The sequence below is a fragment of the Acanthopagrus latus genome, chromosome 4, assembly GCF_904848185.1.
Source record: "Acanthopagrus latus isolate v.2019 chromosome 4, fAcaLat1.1, whole genome shotgun sequence".
NCBI lineage: Eukaryota > Metazoa > Chordata > Actinopteri > Spariformes > Sparidae > Acanthopagrus > Acanthopagrus latus.
This window is the reverse complement of record NC_051042.1, coordinates 5302374-5326295: the sequence shown is the minus strand read 5'-3', so window position 1 is coordinate 5326295 and position 23922 is coordinate 5302374. Positions and strand designations below refer to the sequence as shown.

Sequence of the window (23922 nt, the reverse complement as noted above, 5' to 3'; positions counted from 1 at the left end):
GACAGGAGCTTCGATCCCACAGTGGTCTACGAAGAGGATAGGAAGTCAGAGCTCAGTGGGGTCTATGAAGTCGATGGAAAGTCAGAGCACAGAGTCGTCTACGAAGACGATAGGAAGACAGAGCTTGGTGGAGTCTCTGGAGATGACAGGAAGTCAGAGCTCAGTGAAGACGTTAACAACAGAGAGATCAGAGCGCAAAGTTACGTATTGGGAATACGCTGAGCTCCTTCAGAGGATCCTCGATCTTGAAAGAGACATTAAAAGCATTAACCAGGTAAAAAACGAAAAAATAAAATCCAAAGATTCTCTGATCAAGCTCTTGCTCAAAGCCATCAAGGACAACGATCTGAATCCGACAGAAAGTCAGAGCACAGAGTGGTCTGTGGAGACAACAGGAACTCCAAGTTCACAATGGTCTACGGAGACAATAGGAAGACAAAGCTCATTGGAGTCTCTGGAGACGACAGGAAGTCAGATCTCAGAGCGGTCTATGGAGACAACAGGAACTCCGAGTTCACAGTGGTCTACGGAGACAATAGGAAGACAAAGCTCATTGGAGTCTCTGGAGACAACAGGAAGTCAGATCTCAGAGCGGTCTGTGGAGACGACAGGAACTCCGAGTTCACAGTGGTCTACGGAGACAATACGAAGACAGAGCTCATTGGAGTCTCTGGAGACGACAGGAAGTCAGATCTCAGAGCGGTCTGTGGAGACGACAGGAACTCCGAGTTCACAGTGGTCTACGGAGACAATAGGAAGACAAAGCTCATTGGAGTCTCTGGAGACGACAGGAAGTCAGATCTCAGAGCGGTCTGTGGAGACGACAGGAACTCCGAGTTCACAGTGGTCTACAGAGACAATAGGAAGACAGAGCTCATTGGAGTCTCTGGAGACAACAGGAAGTCAGATCTCAGAGTGGTCTTGGGAGATAACAGGAACTCCAAGTTCACAGTGGTCTATGAGGACAGTAGGACGACAGAGCCCATTAGAGTCTCTGGAGATGACAGGAAGTCAGAGCTCAAAGTTGTCTGTGGAGACGACAGGAACTCCAAGTTCACTGTGGCCTACGAAGACAATAGGGAGACAGAGCTCACTGGAGTCTCTGGAGACGACAGGAGGTCAGATCTCAGAGTGGTCTTGGGAGATAACAGGAACTCCAAGTTCACAGTGGTCTATGAGGACAGTAGGACGACAGAGCCCATTAGAGTCTCTGGAGATGACAGGAAGTCAGAGCTCAAAGTTGTCTGTGGAGACGACAGGAGCTCCAAGTTCACTGTGGCCTACGAAGACAATAGGGAGACAGAGCTCACTGGAGTCTCTGGAGACGACAGGAGGTCAGATCTCAGAGTGGTCTTGGGAGATAACAGGAACTCCAAGTTCACAGTGTTCTATGAGGACAGTAGGACGACAGAGCCCATTAGAGTCTCTGGAGATGACAGGAAGTCAGAGCTCAAAGTTGTCTGTGGAGACGACAGGAGCTCCAAGTTCACTGTGGCCTACGAAGACAATAGGAAGACAGAGCTCACTGGAGTCTCTGGACATGACTGGAGGTCAGATCTCAGAGAAGACTATAGGACGATGGGAATACACTGAGCAGAGTCAGAAGATCCGGAATCTTGAAAGAGACGTTAAAACCATTAACCAGGAAAAAGATGAAGAAATGAAAACCCAGGATTCTCTGATTAAGTTCTTGCTTAAAGTCATCGAGGACAGGAATCTGAGTGTTGCACTGTCGCCCAAGCCAGTCAACAAGAACGATGAAGAGATAATCGTGGAGCAGGAGGACGAGACAAGGCACCTCAGACAAGATGAGATGGAGGAGAGCTGTGGATCGACAAAGCAGAAGTGCAAGAGGCCTTCTTTGTGGAAACGATTCAAAAAATTATTTGTTTGCGGGTCTAGTGACATGGAAATTGAAGAGGAGGTGAAGGAGAGCCGTAGATCGACAAAGAGTAAGTGCAAGAGGCCTTCTTTGTGGAAGCGATTCAAAAACTTATTTGTTTGCAGGTCCAGTGACATGGAGATTGAGTAAGCAATGGAGTTCTGAGCAGTAGCAATCAGTGTCCTGCAGAACAAGTTCAGAGTTTAGAGATCTGACATCTGGTCAGGGCATCTGTATGCTGTGGTATTTAATGGTTTTCTCCGGGCTGCTCCGGTTAGCCAACCTTACATTTTATGTAAGAAAAAAAAAGTTGTACAGTAATATTTTTAAATATTACTACATTAGACCACCACAGTATAGCCAAAGGGAACTGACACACTGCAAGAACATCTCAAGAAAAAAAAAATGACAGTGTGCTCAAGACCTTGTCTCTAGATTCCGAGAATCCTGAAGTGATTCAGCATCTTCAGGATGTCCTGAAACAATCCCCATCCGAAGAGACCTAACTGTGGGCCTGACTTGGCTTGGACAATCAAGGCATGGGCAAGGGACATCTGATCCTCTGACTCCAGCGGGGTGCGAGGAGGTGTCTCAACAGAACGGATGAAATTGAGATCTGTGTTTATTTGGGGTTTTCTACGGGTTGCTCCGTTTTGCCCACATTAGACCACCACAGTAGAACCAAAGGGAAGGTACTTCCCCTTTGTTATCTCACCTCTCCTCTTCCCTCCTCCCTACCTGTTCGGGCCAGTCTCCGCTTGGACAATCAAGGCAGGGGCAAGGGACATCTGATCCTCTGACTCCAGCGGGTTGTGAGGAGGTGTCTACATTGATCGGATTTGTTAAGATGCTCACTCTGATTGGGATTTGAGTCATTTGAAGGCTGGGCCCAAGATTTCTCAACAGAACGGAGATTGAGATCTGTGTTTATTGGGGTTTTTCTACAAGTTGCTCCGTTTTGCCCACTTTACATTTGTAAGAGTAAAAAAAATAGGTTGTATAGTAATATTATTAAATATTATGATGTCATCGAAGTTCCTTGTGTTTCCGCCCTCCTTTAAGTTCCTTGCGTTTCCTCTCATGTCTCTGCATTCCTGTTTGGTATGTTTTGGATTTAGAGTTTCTTATGTTGCATTTTGATTTGAACTTTGCCTTTCTGTGTCACAACGCGGTGAGGGATGTCCTGTCTTGGGTTTTTGTCCTGTGAAATTCATGTTTTATTTTGAAAAGTAACTCTCCTCTCGTTTCAGGTCACTTGCCCTTCCTCTTGTGTCCCCGGTCTGACGTCACCCCTGATCCTTGATTGTTTTCACCTGTGTTCCCCTTCCTCATGTGTATAAAGTCTTTGTCTTCCCCTGTCCGCATCGCAGAAGTATTTCGTCATTTGTCGTATACGGAAGCCTTGTTCACAGTCTTGTCTTGCTAACCACAGCTAAGTATTGTCAAGTTTTATTTTTTGAAATTGTTTCTCTTGGGTTGTTTGATTTTTGTTTTTAAAGTTCTGGTCAGAGTTTTGATTTTCAGTTTAGATATTTTGATAGCCTTTTGTTTCCTCCGTGTGGAATGCCTTTTGTTGTACCTTTTGTATTATTCAGTATAGATAATTTTCATAGCCTGTGTGCTGACCTTTTCGGAGTGATTTTGTTTTCGATTTAAAGTTTTATAGTCGAGTATTCAGATCAGTGTAGATTCCTCCTTCGGGAGCGCTTTTCGTTTTGCATGTTTTATGTCTTGTTCGTCTTGTCTGTCTTCATAGAAATTTTCATAGCCATTGATTTATCATTCATACCGAAGAAGTTGCAATTCAGCAAAATAAAACCTGTCATTACACCTGATATTCTGGATCTGAGTCCTCTCTCCTTGTCTGAGTCTGACATTCTGTTGCACTTTGTTTAGCTGTTTTATTTGCTACTGTGTCTTTGAAAATGGAGTACTTATTTTTTTTCCTGCTTTGATATTTAACATTTCCTTGTGAAAATTTGGTATATTTTGGTTTGTTTTTCATTATTTCTGTTAAACCTTGTAACAACTGTAAGAAAACGCTGGAGACTCTTGCTGATACTAATTTCCTTGTGTTCTATTGGTATTTTCATGATTTACCACTAACAAAGCTGTTTTTTGTCACAATTGTGAACATCACACCAAATGACATGAGTGTCATGCCATATGATAAACTGCACCACACCACACTATGTCAATGCAAAAAGTGTTTTATATGTATTTAACACTCAAACAAAACAAGTGAGGAAACAGGTTACACATGAATTTCAAATATAGAATAATAACAGCATTCACATAACCTTAATGGTTCAATATAAACTCCACTTAACATTGTGTATTTGGTAATAGTAATGAAATAACATTGACCATATGATGAGTTGAAAATGAATATTATGTTTAGGTTAACATTTTTAAAGCATGGCAAAAGTTATCAACACACTTACAAAAAAAACATTAAAAATGTGAAGAAACTTAAAAGTGTGTCTCAGCATGAACGTTATCATGAATGAACACTGTAAAAATGAGTGCGAATGAGTTATAACAGTGGCACCTTTGTAGCTAACAGATAAATGTTCTAAATTCACAGACATTCATAGAATCAGTATTTTAACATAACAGTTTGATTAGATTGTAAAATTCATACATTAATATTACAATCATGACATTTGATATTTGTTTTGTAGTTCAGGTGTGAGTTTTGAACTAGAAACTGTGAAAAGCTGAAAGCCTTCAGACCAGATTAAACTTCATCCAGTAAATGTTTGAGAGTTTGGCAGACCTGTGAAGTGGTTCTGGCTCAGATATTGTGCATGGTATTTGATTGCAGCTGTAAAATATGCAGTCTGATTTATCAGGCCGAATGAAGATATTCTTCTTACCAACTTGCTTCATGCAATTAATTTCCACTTCATTGTGACATATCTTAGCGACCTGTAGCCTGTCATCATAGTTGACAATGACAAACTTCCCCACAGTGTAGATGGTGTCATCATCAGAACTGGTATCTGCTTCAGCTTCAACAAGGTGGGCTGGTTCTTGGTTGGTTGGTTGGTTGACCACCAGTTAAATCTTGGTGAGTGTCCCTTTAAATGCAGTGACCTGCAGTTTCTTTGGCTGAAAGCAGGGGCACATGTCTGGGTACTGGCAAAAGCACCTAAGACGTCTGTACAGTATTTTGCCAGGTGAAAAGTAGAGCACTTGGTGTGTGTTACTTATTCCAACCACAGGGCACACTGTTGGAAGAAGCAAGCTGTCGATATCAGTGATCTCATCTTCTTCAACCCATATGATGGTCACCTTCTCTGTGTTTTTGCAAAGGTAATTGAACAGATCTTTGGGTGACTGAAGATCTCCACCTCTATGGACATACTTGTCAGCAACATGCTTGAGCGCTCCACCCACTCCATCAGGAGCCCCCTTTCCATGGGACCTCCCGGAAAAATTCCAAGTTATATTTTTAAAACCCAAAGTGTATGGAACAGTGCTGAGAAGGCAGCAGTTTGTACAATTTCGATACTCGGTTGCAGGACCATCACTTAGGATGTGGAGTGTATCAATCTCCTGGTCACTCTAGGCCTTGAAATGTTCTGTGATCGGCTTGATTTGAGCCCTCACAGCCCTTTCATCATGTCTGACTGTGAGACTGTTTGCGTAGCTCATTGACCCACCAGTACCATAGGCTATCCCAGTGTGTAGAGTTGCTTGCTGTCTGTTTCCTCCAAAGTGAAAGGCTTGGATTTCAGTGTTTAGCTTGCAAGCATAATTTTCACTGAAATCAATATGAAGGACCATCTCGTTGTTCTTCAGGTTCTCTTTGAGATTTCTCAACTGCCTAATCTGATGAATTCAATAATAATGGTGACCAGCCAGCTCATCCAGATCTTTCTGGAACACTTCTATCAGTTCTCCCACTGATCCACTTTTTCTTTTTTACCCAGTTCTTAAATGTTTTTTTCTCAAACTGTTACCGGCTCTCTCTGCCACTGATCCCATGCGACACTCTCAGCCAGATTATGTGCACTGACCCTAACCTCTTCAAAACAGCATTCTGTGCATTGTCGTCTCATGCACAGGTCATTTTCTGTGCTGCAGCATATTGATGACAATAGTGTTGAAAGACTTGTTGTTGTGATTAACCCTTTTTTTGAAAGAGCTGTAATCAAAAGGCTCATGTTTTCATGCTGATGGCATGCACAGGTGTTGCGATCACATGATTTTGGTTCAGCTATCTAGAAAGGTTTGTATTTGATGAATTGCCGGTAAGACATCCTGCGCATTTCATCACTATTGTCATTGTAGGCTTTGTGAAGGTCTTTAAGAGTGCTTGTAAGGATCCTTCTTTGTTTCTTCTCTCTTCTTCCAATTGTGTCCTTTTTTCCTTGAAGCAAAATGCTGTTCTCATCTAAAAGCAGGAAAGACTCAACCCTTTTTTTCCTCTCACTTTTTTGGGTGCTCTAGGTCGAAAAGCTTCACTAACAGTGCGAACAGGATTCTGCTGTTTTTTTTGTTTATATTTCTTTCTGTATTTTATAATAAATAATAGTAAGTAGTAGTAAATACTAATCATAATATTACTGTGCTGGTTGTGGCCTAGACTTTCAACCTCTCCTTTCAATGGTTATAAGTCAGCTGATGGGACACTGATTAATTGGAGACGTGTATATGCAGTTAGGTATATGGGTACATAAGAGGTGAAATGAGATGCACACACAGCTAATTTTAAATTGTTTTTTGATATAGTGAGTGCAGTGTCAGCTGTTTACTTTTGCCATCAAGTTTCCCTATGAGTAGAGAAAGCCAGTGATCAGCGAGGCACTGTTGCAGTGTGTGGGAAGTTATAAGATCTTTAAGGCAAATGGATTGTGTATAATTATGTGAAGCATAAACTTATCTCTGCTGCTTCTTTTCATCCCAGGGTGTGTCGCAACAGAAGAGTTCCCCAGGGGTGTGGACACCTTTTGCTGCTGTGGTATTTAAGCGGGTCATTTGGAGGAGGATCACACGGGGTTAGGATGTTGATAAACATGACAGCTGAACCTAAAATAAAGAAAATATCACAGGCTGAACATCGTCTGTCTGGATCTCCTCATTTGGTCACCTCGGCTGCTCTGGCAACCTGACCGTTGGACTTAAAGTCTGTGTAAAGCAAATTCAGCCATTTTCTTCTAAACACATTAAAAAGGTCATAAATGTATTTCTTTAAAACATGTAAAAAGCATTCAGCCATTTAGAATTTAATTTTGGAGCTAGGCTCACAAACTGTGTTTCAGGATTTCTGTGTTCAGGATTTAATGGGCGGGTCAGAAAATCATGCAAATCATGGCTGCGTTACGTACTGCGGCCATGATTTGCATAAACCTGATCCTGCTGCGGAAGCCTATAAATACACTCAGCGCATTTGCTTCAGTTGTTTTTCTGCTTGCTCTCCAGTCTTGGATAGCATCTCTTAGAATAGTTTGCAGCTAGCTAACCAGTCAAGCAGTCAGCTTAACAGTCATGTCTCCTCCACATCGCTCCTGGGTGCCACAGTGTGCAGAGTAACAACACCGTTAGCTTATTTAAGTTTCCTAAGGGTGACAACGCAAGGAAATGGTGGATCGATTGTGTCAAAAGGAGCTACTGTGGAGAGCTGAAAATCACCACCAACACCTGTCTCTGCAGTGTCCACTTAGTTCTGTATAGTTAACTACAGCGACTGTCACCAGGTAAAGTCTGGATATCTGAAGAGTCTGTTGACGCTGGTCAGTGGGGCCGAACCGACCCTGCCCGTCCCCGGCTTGCATCCTCCTGTCCCGCCGACAGCGCATGCTCGCATCTCCGCCGCCAGCATTACGCGCCCGCCTGCGACCGTCCCGCCGACAACAGGTGTTCTCATCCCCGCCACCGGCCAGACTTTAGATTCTCTGCGCTGACCCGAACCAGACCGCGGGCCGGGTCGGGTCAACATTTCCTGGGTTGGGTCGGCACTTGATCAAGCATTTGTGTGCGTGTGTGCTTTTGTAATAACTCCAAATAATGACGGTACTTCCAGCTACAAAACGCGCATCTCTCTACTCCCTTCATGTTGTTTGTGCCACTGCATGGTTTTACATGTGTGAGTGTCCTCGTGCAGAAAACGTGACTTCTTGCGCACGTGACGTCACTCCCTGAGATGCAAGAAGAAAAGACAAAATAAATATTTTTACTGAGGAAAATGACAAAAATAATAGTAACGCATAGTGATTTGAACAAGTAATTTTCATCTGATTAGTGGTTTGGAAATATGACCACTCCTCACTGAAAAAAGTTGTCAGATTAGAGTAACACGTTACCGGCATCACTGATTGTGTAGGGTAAGTGCAACATGGAGCTTGAAAACGTCCGCTTTAACAGCCCACGTATAATCACAGTTAATGTGTCGGGCAGCCCGCTCGGACACATCGTGCACGGGCTGGGCTGGGCTCGGGTTGGGCTTGATTTTTTTGGGCCAGATCTAAGCTCCAAGTGTAAGTGTGTGCCTATGTATGTTATAAATATTGTACATTTTGGCAATTAAATGCATTTTGCTGATTTTACACCGTGCATTCTGTCATGCCCATGTCATGTTAGCAACTGTTATTGCATGTAATCATGACATGATTTGGCCTCATTCCCTGAGCAGAGTCCATCTGACAGCACAATGATAATCCACAAGTAATATTTTATGTGCACCAATATAGCTATGACAAGGAATTGTATGTAGACTGGGGTTTTACATTTGTGTGTAATGTAAAACATGGACTGTGAGGAACGAGGCTGAGCACTATCAGTGTCTGACTCAGAGTCAGTTTCTAGCTCTGGTGGCTCATACAGGTCAGGCTGGGTCCATCCGATGATGCTGCTAGCTTACATTGTTACTGTAGGTTACATCCTTGTACAGTACATGGAGGCTCCCCTCCTGTGTGTGGGCGTGGTTCCAGCGTCTCTGTCTGACACGCCCCCAGCTTTTCACATCAGAGAGACGTGCTTGTTGAAAAACAGTATCTGTCTATGGCAGAGAGAGTCAGGCAGTTTACTGACGTGACATGTGACCAGATTTAGAGCAGAAGACTTTAACTCACATATCTTTGTCTCCTTCACTGTTGTGTTGTTGTAGTTACTGACTCTGGAAACATATGTATATAGAAAAAAAATCACCAAAGGTACTTAAAAAGTCAGCATCCTTCTCTGTGAGTGAGAGCTAGACAAGGTCCTGTATTCGCTGATGGTGATTATGTGATGATGTAATTTACAGCAAAAAAGCCAATCATCACAAATCAAATCACAACATTTTATGAAAGCAGCCATATGATTATAAACAGTCTTCTGAAAAATGGTTTGTGTTCTATATTGATATCATCACTTTAACAGATATATACAGTATGTTAAAAGCGTGTGTGTGTGTGTGTGTGTGTGTGTGTGTGTGTGATGTCTGACTGATCAGTACAACACACATCCTCAGGGGAGGGTTTGTTGGTGACGACTGCTGACACACAACACATTAGTTTGCTCATGCAGAAAGCAGAAATGCAGTACGTACACACATCTGCATCAATAGATATGTGTATGTACTGTGTACTCATCATGCAGGGGGTCAAGTCGGGACAGAAACACTAATGTTAACATGATTGTGTTCATATAAAGTTTGTAACATGAGCACAACTTAGTTATTACACGAGGGTCTCGGCTTTATTTTAGGTTTTCCCTCTGAGCTTTGGTGCAGCTGAAAAAACCCACTGTTCTAGTTTCAAGATGATCAGATCTCATTACTTACAAAGCTCCACTGGGTTCAGTAGTTTCACGACAGCTAGTCTAATGCTGCAGAGGGAGTTTTTTTTTTCAGTCTTGTGATGCTAAAGTCCTCTTTTTCTCTGACACTGGGCAGAATCACAAGCACAAACTCTGTTTGCAAGTGCATGTGGGTGAGTTTGACTAATTTTTGTGATTTTTGTGACGAGAGGCTCAAACACAATCCTGGCAACCAAACTGTAAAAGAGGCTGGAGCAGGATGAATAAATTATATTGCATTAGTAGGAGGATTGAGTGTCAGCTGGTGGAGTTGGGGTAAGCTTCAGTAATTGCCAGCCCCTCTCACTCCCTGCTAAAGCTGCAGACAGTGTGGTGGGCCAAGAGGAGAGTCCAGGCTGCGAAGAAAACTGTTGCTCTCTGCTCTTCAGGAATCACTGAAACTCCTGTCTAGACATGTAGATGCACACATGATGTATTTAAGAGAATAAATAATCAGCTTTTAGGTTACAACTACGCTGAAAGATATGAAATGCATGTTCAGCCAGTCCTGTCTGCATAATAAAATGTGGGCGTTGTACATTACTGCAACCCACGGATATATCGGATGTCAGCATTTAAAAGGCATCATATCTGCGTTTCTACATCACTTATCATAGATAATAGGGCTGTCAGTTTTTATTCAAAATTCTAATATTCGTTCGAAAGTGGAGGGAGAGGTTCGTATGCGAATGTAATGACCTGTTCGAAACCAAAATGTACGGTCTATAAGCGCAACAGTCAGCTTGAAGTAATTCGCCTTTTGATCCAGCAGAGGGCGCCCTTAATTTAGCTTGACCTATTGCGCGCCCTATTAAAGCTAGGTTCTGTAATGTTGTTCAGAAACACATTTTGGTATACTGGGTGAAATGGTCCTGCTATCCTGAGAGTAGTCAATACATTATATATTCAGAAAAAGGAACGAAAATAATCAGACCTCTGTAGCAGCTGCAGGACTGAGAAAAAGCTGACCAATCGGTGCTTTTCAGCCCGCATAGCTGAATATACAGAGTTGCAGGAGAAGACGTTGATTTGGTTACAATGATTTGGTTACAATGGTAGAGAAAATGCAGCCAATGTTACTTGTAACAGCTCATCCCGCCAAAAAGGCAAGGAAAAGAAAGCCTGAGACAGAAATGGCTGTGATGAAATAGGCTCTGGATAAAGAAAGAAGTGGGACCGAGTCAACATCCGTGCGAGTTTGAGTGGTGGAGACAACTGGGGCACGTGAAGGGCCTGAAAAGTGATGCAGAGGTTGCTCTCTTTCTGGTGGACAGGTAATGACTTGTTTTGTTTCGGGGGGATTTGCTATATTCATGAAATATGTAAGGTTTGCCAAATTGGTTACATTTGTAGCTCGTATTAGCCCAATGCTAACGTTAGCTTCTTTGTGTGTTGTTTTTAGCCATGAGAATGGCTAATGAGTTGGCCCAGTTTCCACTGGATACGGGTCCGCTACGTTGCAGCTCCAATCCAGTTTTGCTCCGCCCTCCGGCAGTCCCCACCAGTTGAAGTTTGAGTCTGCCATGGCGCAGTACGGTAGACAGCAGGCCTCACGATGTGTACTGGTGTCAACATGGAGTGTTTTATTTTGAAAAGTAACCAGATGTTGTTTGTTATTTCGGTGCTTTACTTCCTGTCTGCTCCGTGCTAAATTCAGCTGAATTGCTGCATCATGCTCCGGCATCTCCTTCCCCAGCTGAGTCCCACAGCCTGATGCACGTTCAGGTTTGTGGGGGCGTGGCTTTGGATGGGGTGGAACTTAGAGGAGGTGCCACTTTCAAATCTTGCTAGCTCGCTTGCTTGCTCTCCAGGATTGCAGACCCTAGCTTTAACTCTTGATCTGTCAATTCAGCTAGTAGTATTATGTTGTTTGCTACGAAAATGGAGGACACTTTTGAGCAAAGCCGTCCTGTGCAGACAATCGCGACACCAAAGCATCTGAGATGTAGTTTATGGAAGTATTTACTGTTCCATACCATAGATGGAAAAGTTACTAACAAAGATGTTTGTCGACTTTAATTTGCACAAACAGACCTACAAACTCCTAAGAGTAAAAAGGGTGACGGTGTAAAGAGGGGGGGGCACTTTTGTTTGACAGTGTGCCTGCAGTGCATGGCTGCCCTTGTTTGCATAGTTAATAGCCTTTTTTCTACTGGGCAGCAAGCTGCCAATTTGGCCGTCCTTTCTGCGGCTAGGTCCACGGATTTAGGCAGTGGGTGATAAATTGCTGGTCTGTTTTGGTCCACCAATTCGCCACCTCCGAGGGTACACTTTTTTCAAACTCCACCGCGATCTAAATCCGAGACGTTGATATGCCGGAAATTGTGCGAGATGGGCGGAGGTGTCGATGACCTGCACTGTTGTGCGACCCACAGCCGGGAAAGTTTTAAAACCAGGACGTCATCTGCGGACGTCAAGATCCAATGGGATGCAATGTAAAGCTCTTAGCTAGGGGAGAATTTATTCAAATTCATTCGAATAAATTGCGTGTCATTTCAAATTCATTCGAACTTGATTTTTTTAAAAAGTGACAGCCCTAATAGATAGTGACGTACTTCAGGTGACATCTACTGTATATTCAGTGAAGTTCTCATTTGGAGGAGGAGGGGCTGTGTGGTGGTACAAATACTTACGTAGGTATTTCAGCTATCTGTGCTTTACTTTCTTTAGTATTGTTTTTTTCTGCATTTGTACTTTCCCGCCCTGCGTTTCAACACAAATATCTGACCTTTGTTTTAATTCATCTGAGGAGAATTATCAATAATTTCTATTTTGCATCTCTGCGCCGCGCCTTCCCACCATCATAAAACTGACTCCATCCTGTTAGTGCATATCAGGCACAATAGTTGTAGTGTCACAAAACTATGACTGGGACAACGCATCGACACAATCGAGGAAATCGACAACATAAATTTGTCGAAATGAATGATTTACGTTCATGCGTCTTCCCGAACAAACGAGAGGGTATGCGAATATCCGGAAGTGACAGGACCCGCGGAGGCTGAGAATATCAACCCAAGTATCCTTTGCCGATATGTAGCTTCTTGATTTTCTAAATAAACAAGACAAGGCAAAACAGGCTCAACTACCTCGTACATAATGCTCATCCCATAACAATAATTTTAGCATGTCTGATTGTCGGGAAGCTAAGACTGACATAATTATGCCCACGACATTCAGTTGCACCGTACGGAAATAACTGTACTGTACTGAAAAATTGCGATACTGCATTGTCATTGGATGTGGTTGTGACCTGCGTTCTCCGTAGCGCCCTGTATTATGTGAAGCACCATTTTTAAAAATTCATGAAAATTATTTCCTCCTACAGATTTAAATCCGCAGTCTTCACATTCCCTCAGTATCATCCTCATGCCTTGAAGAAGAAAAAGTTGTTAAAATCTTTTGGCTACATCGTACCTGGTGGGTGTGACGGTGGAAACCATTTTTTTCCTTTGCCATGAAGCATCAAGGCTTTGTAACTTCTACATGCAATTTCCCATCTACACCAAACTGCACATACATGTAGCGTTTGTTGCCCTGAATACGTCTCTGCATCAATACTAAGTCGGCCATTTTGATTTTGGCCACCATTTTGAATTTGGCCGCCATTTTGAAATATTTCCAATCCTCATACTTTAATGACATCCTCCTACAGATTTAACACAGACTTCACAGTCACTATCATCCTCAGACCTTGAAGCTGAAAAGTGTCAGGCCTGGACTAAAAAGCAGACTCAGATGCAGAGTGAGAACAGTTCAAACTTTTATTCTGAAATTCCAGAATCTGCTCTTAAGAGTGACAAAGAAATAGGCTATAGAACTCTATACAATCTAAATACAGGCAACCAGAAAAATTAAATAAAGAACAAGGCAGAAAAACAATACTCGGCAAAATCAAAGCACAACAGAAAAACACTCATCACATTACATGCAAGTAACAGGTGGACACGCCCCCCGACGGCCACAGCCCGACACGCGTGGCCTGCGAGGGCCAGTTCATCGCTGCTTGCAGCTTTAACTATTTTTGGTATTCCTCCTGGTTGATTTTTCTTATTATTAATTTTGTTAGCTGCTACATCTGACATCGGAATGCATTATTTTGCACAATTTAAAGGTCCCATATTATGAAAAACACATCTCCTCTGGTCTCCACATATATAAACTGGCCTTCCCTGAGCCTACCAGCTCCCAGGATGAGGAATGCAAATGAGTCCTGCATCGTCTCTGACTTTGATGTGCGAGTTTGATAAATAAAATAAATTCATGAATTACTGCAACACAGGACCATGAAATAATTAAATAGTGAAATAATTGTATATATATTTTTTACATAAATAAATTGATATTTTAATTAATAAATGACATGTTTAATTAATTTTTTAATGGTGTATTTATTTCTTTAATTAAGCCACTTTTACTCCTCCAAAGAGGTTGTACAGTAACTCTGCAGTGAGAGAACTGAAGGAATGGACAAATGGCATAATAGTAAAATCTAGTTGTTACAGTGAAAATGATCCCTCAAGTTATGTCTGCATTTGTGATGAATGTTTTCTGAGTGTGTGAAGCAATATACATGAAGTAGTAATGCTCACAGCATCTGGCAAAAGCCAAATAGCTTGGGAGAAAATACAAGAGAGATGGATCTAAGTAAAAGTGCAGGCAGATGACCTATTCCTTTTGCTCTTATGATGTATGTACATCAGATTTTCTGCGTGTAAACATTCTGTCATTGAGACGTTTGTCTGGTAATGGATGAAGAGCAGAGACAGTTTGGGTACTTGAGAGTTTTCTATTTCATGAGTGTGTTAGTCTTGCAGAGTCTGTGCAATGTGGTGTGTGTGTGTGTGAGAGTGAGTGAATGAGTGAGTCATTGGTTGCTTGGCAGCAGTGGTGCTAGGTTCATTACCCTCCTAACGGCAGGCTGATGGAGGTGCCTTAAGAGGCTCTCCTCTTTCTTGCTCTCTTTTTGTTTCTCTTTCACTGCTTTCATCTTCACGACACATCTCCTGCTGATTGCCATCTCTCAGTGGCTCCGCAATACCAATATTGAGAATGACAGAGGAGCGAGACACCGCTGGTCACCTGTGTTTCCTTCAGTCTCAAGCTATTGTCCTTCTGGAATTCATTGAACTTAGGTATTCTTCTTCTTCTTTCGTATGTTTTTTGGCTTGCTTGAGCTCCTGCAAAAACTACAACCATTCAACTATATAAATGTTCAGCTCCTTAAGGACATATGCTTCTATTTTTTGCTTTTATGTCTTCTATACTTTTGGAAATATATATGTGAAATTATATATATTCATCTTCTGATTTTATAATGGGTGTGTATTGCGTGAGCTAGAGTGGCGAGCAGCTGGAAAAACTGGCGAAAAAATTCTCTTCAGCTTGATTTGGATACCACATCTTTTACTTCACATAGACAATATATACATAGAAATGTAGGAAGTCTTGTTGACTTTCAGTTGATGGTCTTGTCAACTTGACAAGTAACACAAAGCTACACTTAGCTTTCATGGAAACCCCAGAAACGGTTTGTGATTGCTTTTGTTCTTTAGAGCATAAGTTTAGACGTGGAGGGTACATTGGCAAGTGGTAGGTACGTGCTGATTTTGTACCCCAAATCTGTGTAAATATATAACCTGTTCAGCGCGTTTACTGTTCACTGTCTTACCTTGTTAGAACAAACAATTTTTATTATAATTAAGTGAAAACCAAAAATGAAGACAGTAGAGAGACTGGCTTGAAAGGTGTGTAAATTACAGTACCTAAAACAGAGCAGAACTAGGTTTCAATATTCTCTACAGTTGATTACCTGACAGCTATTTTCATACCCACTGTTTGTCTTTTTTGATCTTTCTCATTTTCATTGTTGTAGTAGTGTCTTCAATCAGAAATTAAAGTTATTTTATTTATGTGAAGATTGCCTTTGAGAATTGCTCACCAGTGGAGACAGCAGAGGCAGTGTGTTCCGGTGTGGCTGGAACAGCACTACGCAACCACAACGCTGCTTTGTTTCCAAGTCCGCGCACTACTCCACTCTCAAGCAGGCCGCAGTGTCCCCTGTTCTTAGCTGTACAGAGACAGAGCAGCGTTGGCACAAGCCAAGAACCATGGTAAGTATTTGTTTAGATCCAAAACACAAGCTTATGCTATTTCCATTGCTGGTAATCCATCAATGACATTTTCATTCATTTACTGGTTCTTTTGTGTAATTAACACGTTATGAAACCAGGTAGAGGGGGTGATATGGTACTCCTCTCCACAAAGCCCAAAGCTAGACAACACTATCTGACGGTGTAAGGTAATATCTATTGTCCTATTAAATAGTATAGCCTCACCTAATATATCGCTGTTCAGGTTTTTCACTGTGTAAAATTGTTATAAAATTATATTGAAATTTTAAATTTGATTTTAGAGTAACTATTACAAGGCAGTGTAGGAGGAACATTCAGATAAAAATGTCCTCAAAGTGGCGGAGGTCTACAAGGACTAAACAGCAGACGTTGCCCCACTCACCACCACCATGGCAATAAGTGGGGATGTGCTACTTGTGGACTCCTCTTTTGGAGTGGTCCAAGAACGGAGTCCCATCTCATACCAGCATGCATTGCCAGTGAGTGAGGTTGTAAAGCACCACCCAGATGCCCCCCTCCACCACTTCTGCCGTTAAATGGCTACAGGCTGGATCCATCCATCTGCCAGTTTGTATGTAGCATCAGCAACAGTTGCATCTAAAAATAGTGGTGGCCATCAGGAAGCAGAGCGACAGTGTGGAGTTGCACCATGTCCAGCGACTAAGGATCACTTCCTCCCAGTTCAGGGAAATATGCCATGGCCCACGTGAGAGGGCTGAGCTCAGCAGAAACCCTGGCTGAAAAAATTGAGGCTGGCCACGTGGGTTTGTGATCCACCCGGATGCCCCTGTGTGGGGTCATCTCCTGATGGAATCATTTTTGACCCAACTGAGAGTCAACCGTTTGGATCCATTGAAATTAAAAGTCCAAATGCCAAAAGCCACGTAGACTGTAGCTATCTGAAAATGCACAGTGGCACATTAAAGTTAAAACAGAGCCATAGCAACTATTGGCAGGTGCAGGGTTGGATGGACTGGTGTGACTTTGTTGTCTTTGCAGACTATGACATTCTTGTGCAGCGTATTGGCAGGTGGCTGCAATTATTAGAGAGAAGGGAGATTTTTTTGTTTTCTTATTTTTACATGGGCCAATACTTAAGTAATCATTATTTCAATCAGTTCAGTGTCTTAAATAGTTCTAAAATCGGTTCTTGAATGTGTTGATATTCTTGATGTATTGTTTTTTTTTTACTAATCTATACAAAATATGTTAATTTCTGATTAAAGGGAGAAAGAAAGTCTAAGAAAACTGAGAGCCCACCTTTTGGACTGATTGACATTAAGAGCCTTACTGTTAAGAGCCTTGTTATCAATCATTTTTCCACTTCAGCACATCCATTAGTGTTGCAGCACAACGCTGGAAATTATGTAATTAGATTGTATTGTAAATACCTAGTATGCTATATACTTATTAAATAGTAAAATTTTCATGTTCACATTCGTTTTATTTCTTTTGTGAGTTTTTATGTATTTGTGCATATGATGCAAATCTGAAATGAAATGATAACCACCTTAGACGTTCAGGATTTTAACAGTGGCAGTATTTATTGTAGTAATTGTGGTAGTAAGAATATATATTGTTGAAACGCAGTCACATAAGCTATGTTATTGTGTCTTTATGGTAGCTTACATTCTGGAAGTGGGCACACACCGGGACTAAACATCGTTTACATCGCACACATTAAATTCACACACATTGTGAAATTCCAGGCTAAAAAGCATGGAACTGCATCGTTTTTTAGACGTCTTCTGCCCTTCACGAGATACGCATAAAAAATCACCAGGGAGAAAATGAACACGACACACACACATTTGTGGGAGAGAACTTCTCCCGCTGGATCTTAGCTTCCCACACAGACTTCGCTTCAGGAACCACAGGGAAATGGTGAAAGCTAAGTTGAGAATTATACTTAGACGAATGACTACATCGTGGGACTACGGAGCCCCAGATATGACATGGTCAAAAAAAATAATTAATTGTGGCCACAATATAGCTATAACGTGCGCACAAAATACTAATTCACGGCCACAAAACACTAATTTGTGGCCACGAAATAAGTATAACGTATTTTGTGGCCACGAAGTAGTATTTTGTGCGCACGTTATAGCTATATTGTGGCCACGCTTGAACGCCTGTTCATCATATATGGTCATCGTCTTCTTAAAAAAAAAGTTGACAATGGCCGTTATGCCTGCCTCGAAGCTTCTAAACAGTAATCCACAAACCCATGGGTGACGTCACAGTGGGATTACACTTGGCATAAACACATTAAAATAAATCAAACAAGGCAATACAGACACATCCACATTCAGAATATGTGCTTTAATACATAAACTGTATAATATATGCATGCTGCACACACAAAGTGCGCCAATATCCATGTCAAAATCCAATTCAGACCAAGAGCTCTGTCTTTTTTTGTGTCTTCTGTCATTTACATGAAAAGAAGTGGTACAGGAACAAAAAGGCCTGGCAAGGCACCCCGCTCTGCTACCCACAGATAACATTCACTTATTAATTTGTTCCCATCGTTACACAGCCAGATTGTACATTTAAAGTCCATGTCAGCCCATGTCACAAGCTCCTATTCATTTCCCGGAGAAACGAGGGGGCTGAAATGCCCACCGCCTGGAGAATGCTCCGGAGAATTTAACCGTGATGGTCGCAGAGAAAAGCAAAATGAGGAAAAACACGCATTTCTTTAAGTGTGCACTCAGCTTCTTATTTCTAATTAACCATCTGGCCTGTGTTCGTCAGACTCCAGTCCAGAATGGTTTATAATGGGCATCAAGACAGTCATTGAGAGAGGCAGTTGTCCTGTGCCACTCGGAGCTTTTAGCATTTTTTATCTTTTAAAATATGTCCCGACAAACTAAACTGAGCAAGTTGATATTATGTCCAAGGTTGAATCCAGTGAATCAGGTCAAATGTGTGTGCGACCGTGTTGTCTAAGTGTAAGTGTTGCGGTTATGCTGTGCGACTGTGCCCCCCTCCCTGCTAGTTACGCCGAAGGCATAATATTTCTGGGGCTGCTTGTAATGATGTTTCATTGGAGCCCTTCTGGCTCCGCTCCAATTGTTTCATCCCATTTTGCTCTCACATGAACCCCATGCTCACACACACAAACACAATGCATTGTCTTTGTAACCATTCACCCGCACTCATCTGTGTGATATCCCTTCCTCCCCTCCCTCGCTCTCGCTATCTCTCTCTGCCTTCTCTCATTCCATTAGTAAGGGATTTTCAAGGCCCTGGCAGCAAAAGCCCATTTTCTACATTTTTCCCCGGTGGCCTCATCATCAGGATTCAGCGGTACAGCCTCAAGCTAATGTTTTTAATTCAATCCCAGCAATCCATATCTAAAGCACCCGTTCCTTTGCCTTCCTACTCTCCTTAGCGAGGCTTGAGAAAGGCCGTTTATGTGTTTCCATGTATGTGTTTATGCATCCGGGACCCTTCTTTAACCTCAGGCTTCATGCCTGGCAACCCTCGATAAGAGTGTCACGCCCGTGCCCCCCTGGAAAATACGAATCAGACCTGCATGCACACACAATCGCGTTTTTCCTCTTTGAATATACTTTTTTAGCCACAATAGTTGGATGTTTTGTGAAAAATACACTCAAAAAAGCAGTAGAATGGACGGATCATGAGGTTCGTGACCAGTGGTGAGAAACAGTGGACAACAGGGAGCAAAACGCTGTGTTTATGTTTGCTCGCCTTATGTCCTCCTGTGCCTGAGGCGAGGTGTAGCGCCGGCTACTTCTACATAACAAAATACAAATGGATCCGGCCTTCACTGTCCGCCGGCTGAACTAGAGAGCTGTCTCGAGGAGAGAGAAAGACGGCGAGAATGTGGGGTGTGAGGAGCGTAACAGGCAGCAGTGTGTATAAACATGGTAAAGTGTGTGTGTGCAGTGGGAACGAATCATGCTCCAGTGCCTATGGAAGCCATTCATCTGTGCGATGTGTTTTTATGAATTAATAAAGGCAGGGAGAGATGATGGAGGGAGGGAGAGAGGATGCTGGAGAAGCAAACCCTTCTTGCAGAAAGAGTAAAAAAAAAAAAAAAAAAAAAAAAAAAAGAGGAAAAACGGAGAGTAAAGGAGGACAAAAGCGACTGTTGTGTTTTTGCCAGCAAATAAATCGGCGAACTCGCCCCTCGGCCAGGCAGTCAGTCAGCCAAACAGAAATCTAGCCGCCACAGCGTCCTGCACCACACACACACACACACACACACACACACACATACACCCTGTCATTCCAGATGACTATCATTACCCAGGTAAATACATCTGGCCTTAGGAGCCAGGCACACTCTCATCGCTCCTCTCTCTGGTGATGTGATTTTTTTCTCCCTAACCTTTTTCACGCTCCACCTCCTGCCCATTACTTTGCTCCCCCACCCTGTATGCAGACACACACTTTGCACGAATACATGGCGGAGAGACAAAGAAAGAGAGAGAGAGAGAGAGAGAGAGAAAAAGAGATGGATGGAGGTTGGCCATGCTGCAGAGATTCACCTGCCTCATCAAATCACCAATTATTTCAGCATGATCATATTTAAATTGCGGTGCAGCAAAAGGCACTTAGAGAGTCTCATTCGCTTGTGCACACAGAGACATAAATATAACCTACACTTTCCTGCCCTCTATCATCCTCTGTCTATTTCGATCACTTTCAGCTTTATGTGTTTTTCTCACTGTCTCCCCTCTCTCTATCTGCCCCCTCCCTTTGTTTGACAATCTTTTTCTCTCGCTCACTCTCCAGCTCCCAGGAGTCTGCTTCACAGATGAGTCCCCCAGTTACAACATCACTCATTGATTTAAGAACTGCCACGGGCATTGATCTGAAACAGCCATGCTCCCAGGCGCAAAAAAAGTCATTTCTGCTTGCTAGGCTGTTAATGACATGATGAAATGCACCCTGCTGTCTCGGCACATACAGAGATTCACTGCATGAATCACCAGTATTGGGCTTGTGCCGATGGTGTATTGACGACAGAAGGGATGATCGAAAGATGTTTTTTCCTCTATCAATATTAAGGCACAGGAAAAAGTCAGAACTACGATCTTGTGAAAGAATCTCTAGGATCTGCTCCCTGCTGGGGATTTATAGGCGTTTCTGGCGGAGTGACATGTCCGCCGGCTGAGCCCAGTTAATCATTCATGGGTGACGAGCACAACAAATGTCAAATGAAACGAACAATGGTGAACTTTTATCCATTTTGCCCTCACCCAGAGCCCTCCACTCTCATTTCACCAAACTGTCTAAACTAGGTAGCGCTTATAAACTAGAAGCCAAGATTCTGTTACTTCTGGGCTTATTTCCCCCCAAAAAAGGTTTCCAAAATATTATTATATATTTCAGTGTTACTGCTAAACTGTAATCTGATATTGTTTGTTACCAACTGGCTATTTTACTGTTGACTATGTTTGTAAGATTTGGATTGTTACATTAAGAACAAGATAACCATGTTGAAGCTCGGGTAGGTAATTCTGTTCAAAAGCATTTTCTATCATATTTGTATAACATTTCTTAACATCCTGACAGCATTCAAAGTATTAAATGATCTGAAATGAAAACGAGCTTGCAGTATCCATTGTCTCTGGTAGAGAGAAGCAGAACTGGTAAATATGAAATGACTAAGTGGCACAATTCTGATGTAACAGAGGCTATTTCTGGTTGATGTCAGGAATATTTGTCACTGCATAAAATGTAAGTCATGCTGTGGTGTTATAATAAATACAAAGTCATTTCAAAGTCCTTGAAAAGCTGTATTTACTGTCAGATAAGTAATTATGCTATTCTCTCTACAGGACAGTCCCTGTCTGAACAGTTTCTAATCAGTCAAGAACCTGTGGACGTCCTTCCTGTGTATAGTTGTTGATGCTAATTGTACTGTTAATTGTCTAAATGATAAAAGGTATAAAGGTATAAAAATAGAATAAACAAGAGTCTTACCTAATTCAGTTGTTAGTATTAGTGTATCATGTAAAGTGTAAGAACTGTAAATAGGTTTGTTCACAGTGCTGGAAGTGTAAAGAAAAGGCATTTATTATTTACAAGACTTTATTCAAACAAGATAGAGATCATGCAAAACAAGGAGCAAATACAGAACAACAATAATGAATCTGTGTCAGGCAGAGTTCAGCGCTGGATGTGATGCTCCAAACGCAGCCCTGAATTCAGGCCTGTAAAGCAACAGATGATCAACATGATTAGATACTGAATGGATCAGAGCTCGACTGTCCTCAGCATACTGTGAACATATATACTTTCAGTGATCAATACTTCAGACATTCCTGGACGAAACTGTACAGATGTACCGGTTTATAGAACATGAAGTACCAGCCCTTTACCTCTTTCTACATGTTTCTGCTTACTGTGTTTGCTGTTATTCACCAACACACAAATCAAAAGGTGAAAAACTACCTGGCAACAAATGTGATTCTGATCAGGGCACGTCACAGGTCTGATCAATAGACTGTACAAACACCAGTAGTTGTGGGTGATGTTTATCAGAATAAAGCACCTGTGATGTTGTGATGTTCTGCGTTAGATGCTGACCTGCTCATGTTCAATCCTTTGAGCTTAGAGATCTTCTACTCCACATATGATCCCTGACCCGACATCATCCCACGTCCTCTCTGACGTGATGATGTGCTTCGCTCTGGCGTGTCCTCGTCATCAGAGTCAAGATGCTGTCATGTTTGATGCTCTAACATGCAGAACATCACATCATCATGAGTCCAATATAATATTCATGTTCGTCTGTGAATCATGAGACAAAAATAAAACATGTAGCAGGCCCACCACTGATCTTAATGTTTAGCTTTGCCATATCTAACATTACCATAGCTAGCTGCTGCTAGCTAACCTGCAATAAGTTACACTTTCAAAACAATGTCTGAATGCTAACAAAGCTAGCTTGACAGCTATCAGTGCTAGCAATAGCTATGTTTGTTGTTAAATATGATCATATGAGGTGTTTACTTAGAGGTGAAGGAGACATGAGGTAGCTATCTGTTGTCAGATGTTGTGATGAAAATGATGATGCAGTGATAGGGTTTGTTCGTGAGGACTCAGACACCGTCAGCAGTTGGTTTGGGGGGAGTGGCTTTGGAGAGAGGCCTGAGTGCAGGAGGCGGGGCTTACCAGCTAGATACTTTTATATTCTAGCCTGGGCTTGAAGGCTTTTCCAATTTCCCGACCACAGCTTTAAGAGTAACGTGATACTGCCACAGTTGTCATGTTGGGCTCTATGAATAATATTGATGTTATTGTTGCCATTAGCGGGGCTAACCATAGCTGCCCCATATGACTCCTGAACTCTAGCCATGTAGGATGTCTCACATCCCTCAGATTACACCTCAGTGCTGTTGCACCAAAGACACACACACACACACACACACACACACACACACACACACACACACACACTCACATCTAATTTGTATGTGATACGTGGCTGTATGAACAGCAGTGTGATTTTCTAATGTCAGTAGACTCTAACAATCAGGGTGACTCATATTTAAAAGTGAGGAGCCAATTCAATAATCAGTAGCTTATATGATGCACATCAGCACCCAAAAATGCTGTTCCGTCATAGTTGTGGCATGATGGGAAGTATTTCACAGCAACATGGTCTTTGTTGAGCAGTAAAACGAAGTGAGCAGGAGCTGTTTGTGATCGTGTTAGGGGGGATTTTGTGGCTATAAGAGGTGATAATTCACTGTTTCAGCCCCTTTGCTGGTTAAAGGGATAGTTAGGGTTTTTTGAAGTGGTGTCATATAAAGTACATATCTATAGTCAGTCTGTTCCATACTGTAATTGCCGATCAGCGCAGCCTAAGTTTGGAGAAGCAGAAAGCCGCTCCAGCCCAGACGCTCAGCTTTGTACTGCAGTGAACAGTGCCCAGATGCAAAGCAAATTTTAACCACCTAAAACAAGGCCCACCTAAAAAAATCTATATCACTTCAAGTGTATATTGTATAGAGAAGATTCACGCCGCTTTACATTGCCATCAGACTTCCCTTTCTTTTGAAACTACATTTTCTCAACCGTAGAACCTCCGTATCCCTACGCTGAAACTCTGACCCAAACAGGTGATCTGCAAGCAGA

The 23922-nt window shown here is 42.2% G+C and overlaps 1 long non-coding RNA gene across 1 annotated transcript; it reads right to left on the bottom strand.

Moving 5' to 3' along the window:
* Window positions 1-21856: 21856 nt before the first annotated feature.
* Window positions 21857-22893, bottom strand: LOC119017522. The gene is made up of 3 exons (XR_005074458.1): window positions 22795-22893; window positions 22369-22519; window positions 21857-21992 (listed from the first exon to the last, which is right to left on the bottom strand). It is a non-coding gene; the product is annotated as an uncharacterized LOC119017522 (long non-coding RNA).
* Between the last annotated feature and the right edge of the window lie 1029 nt (window positions 22894-23922).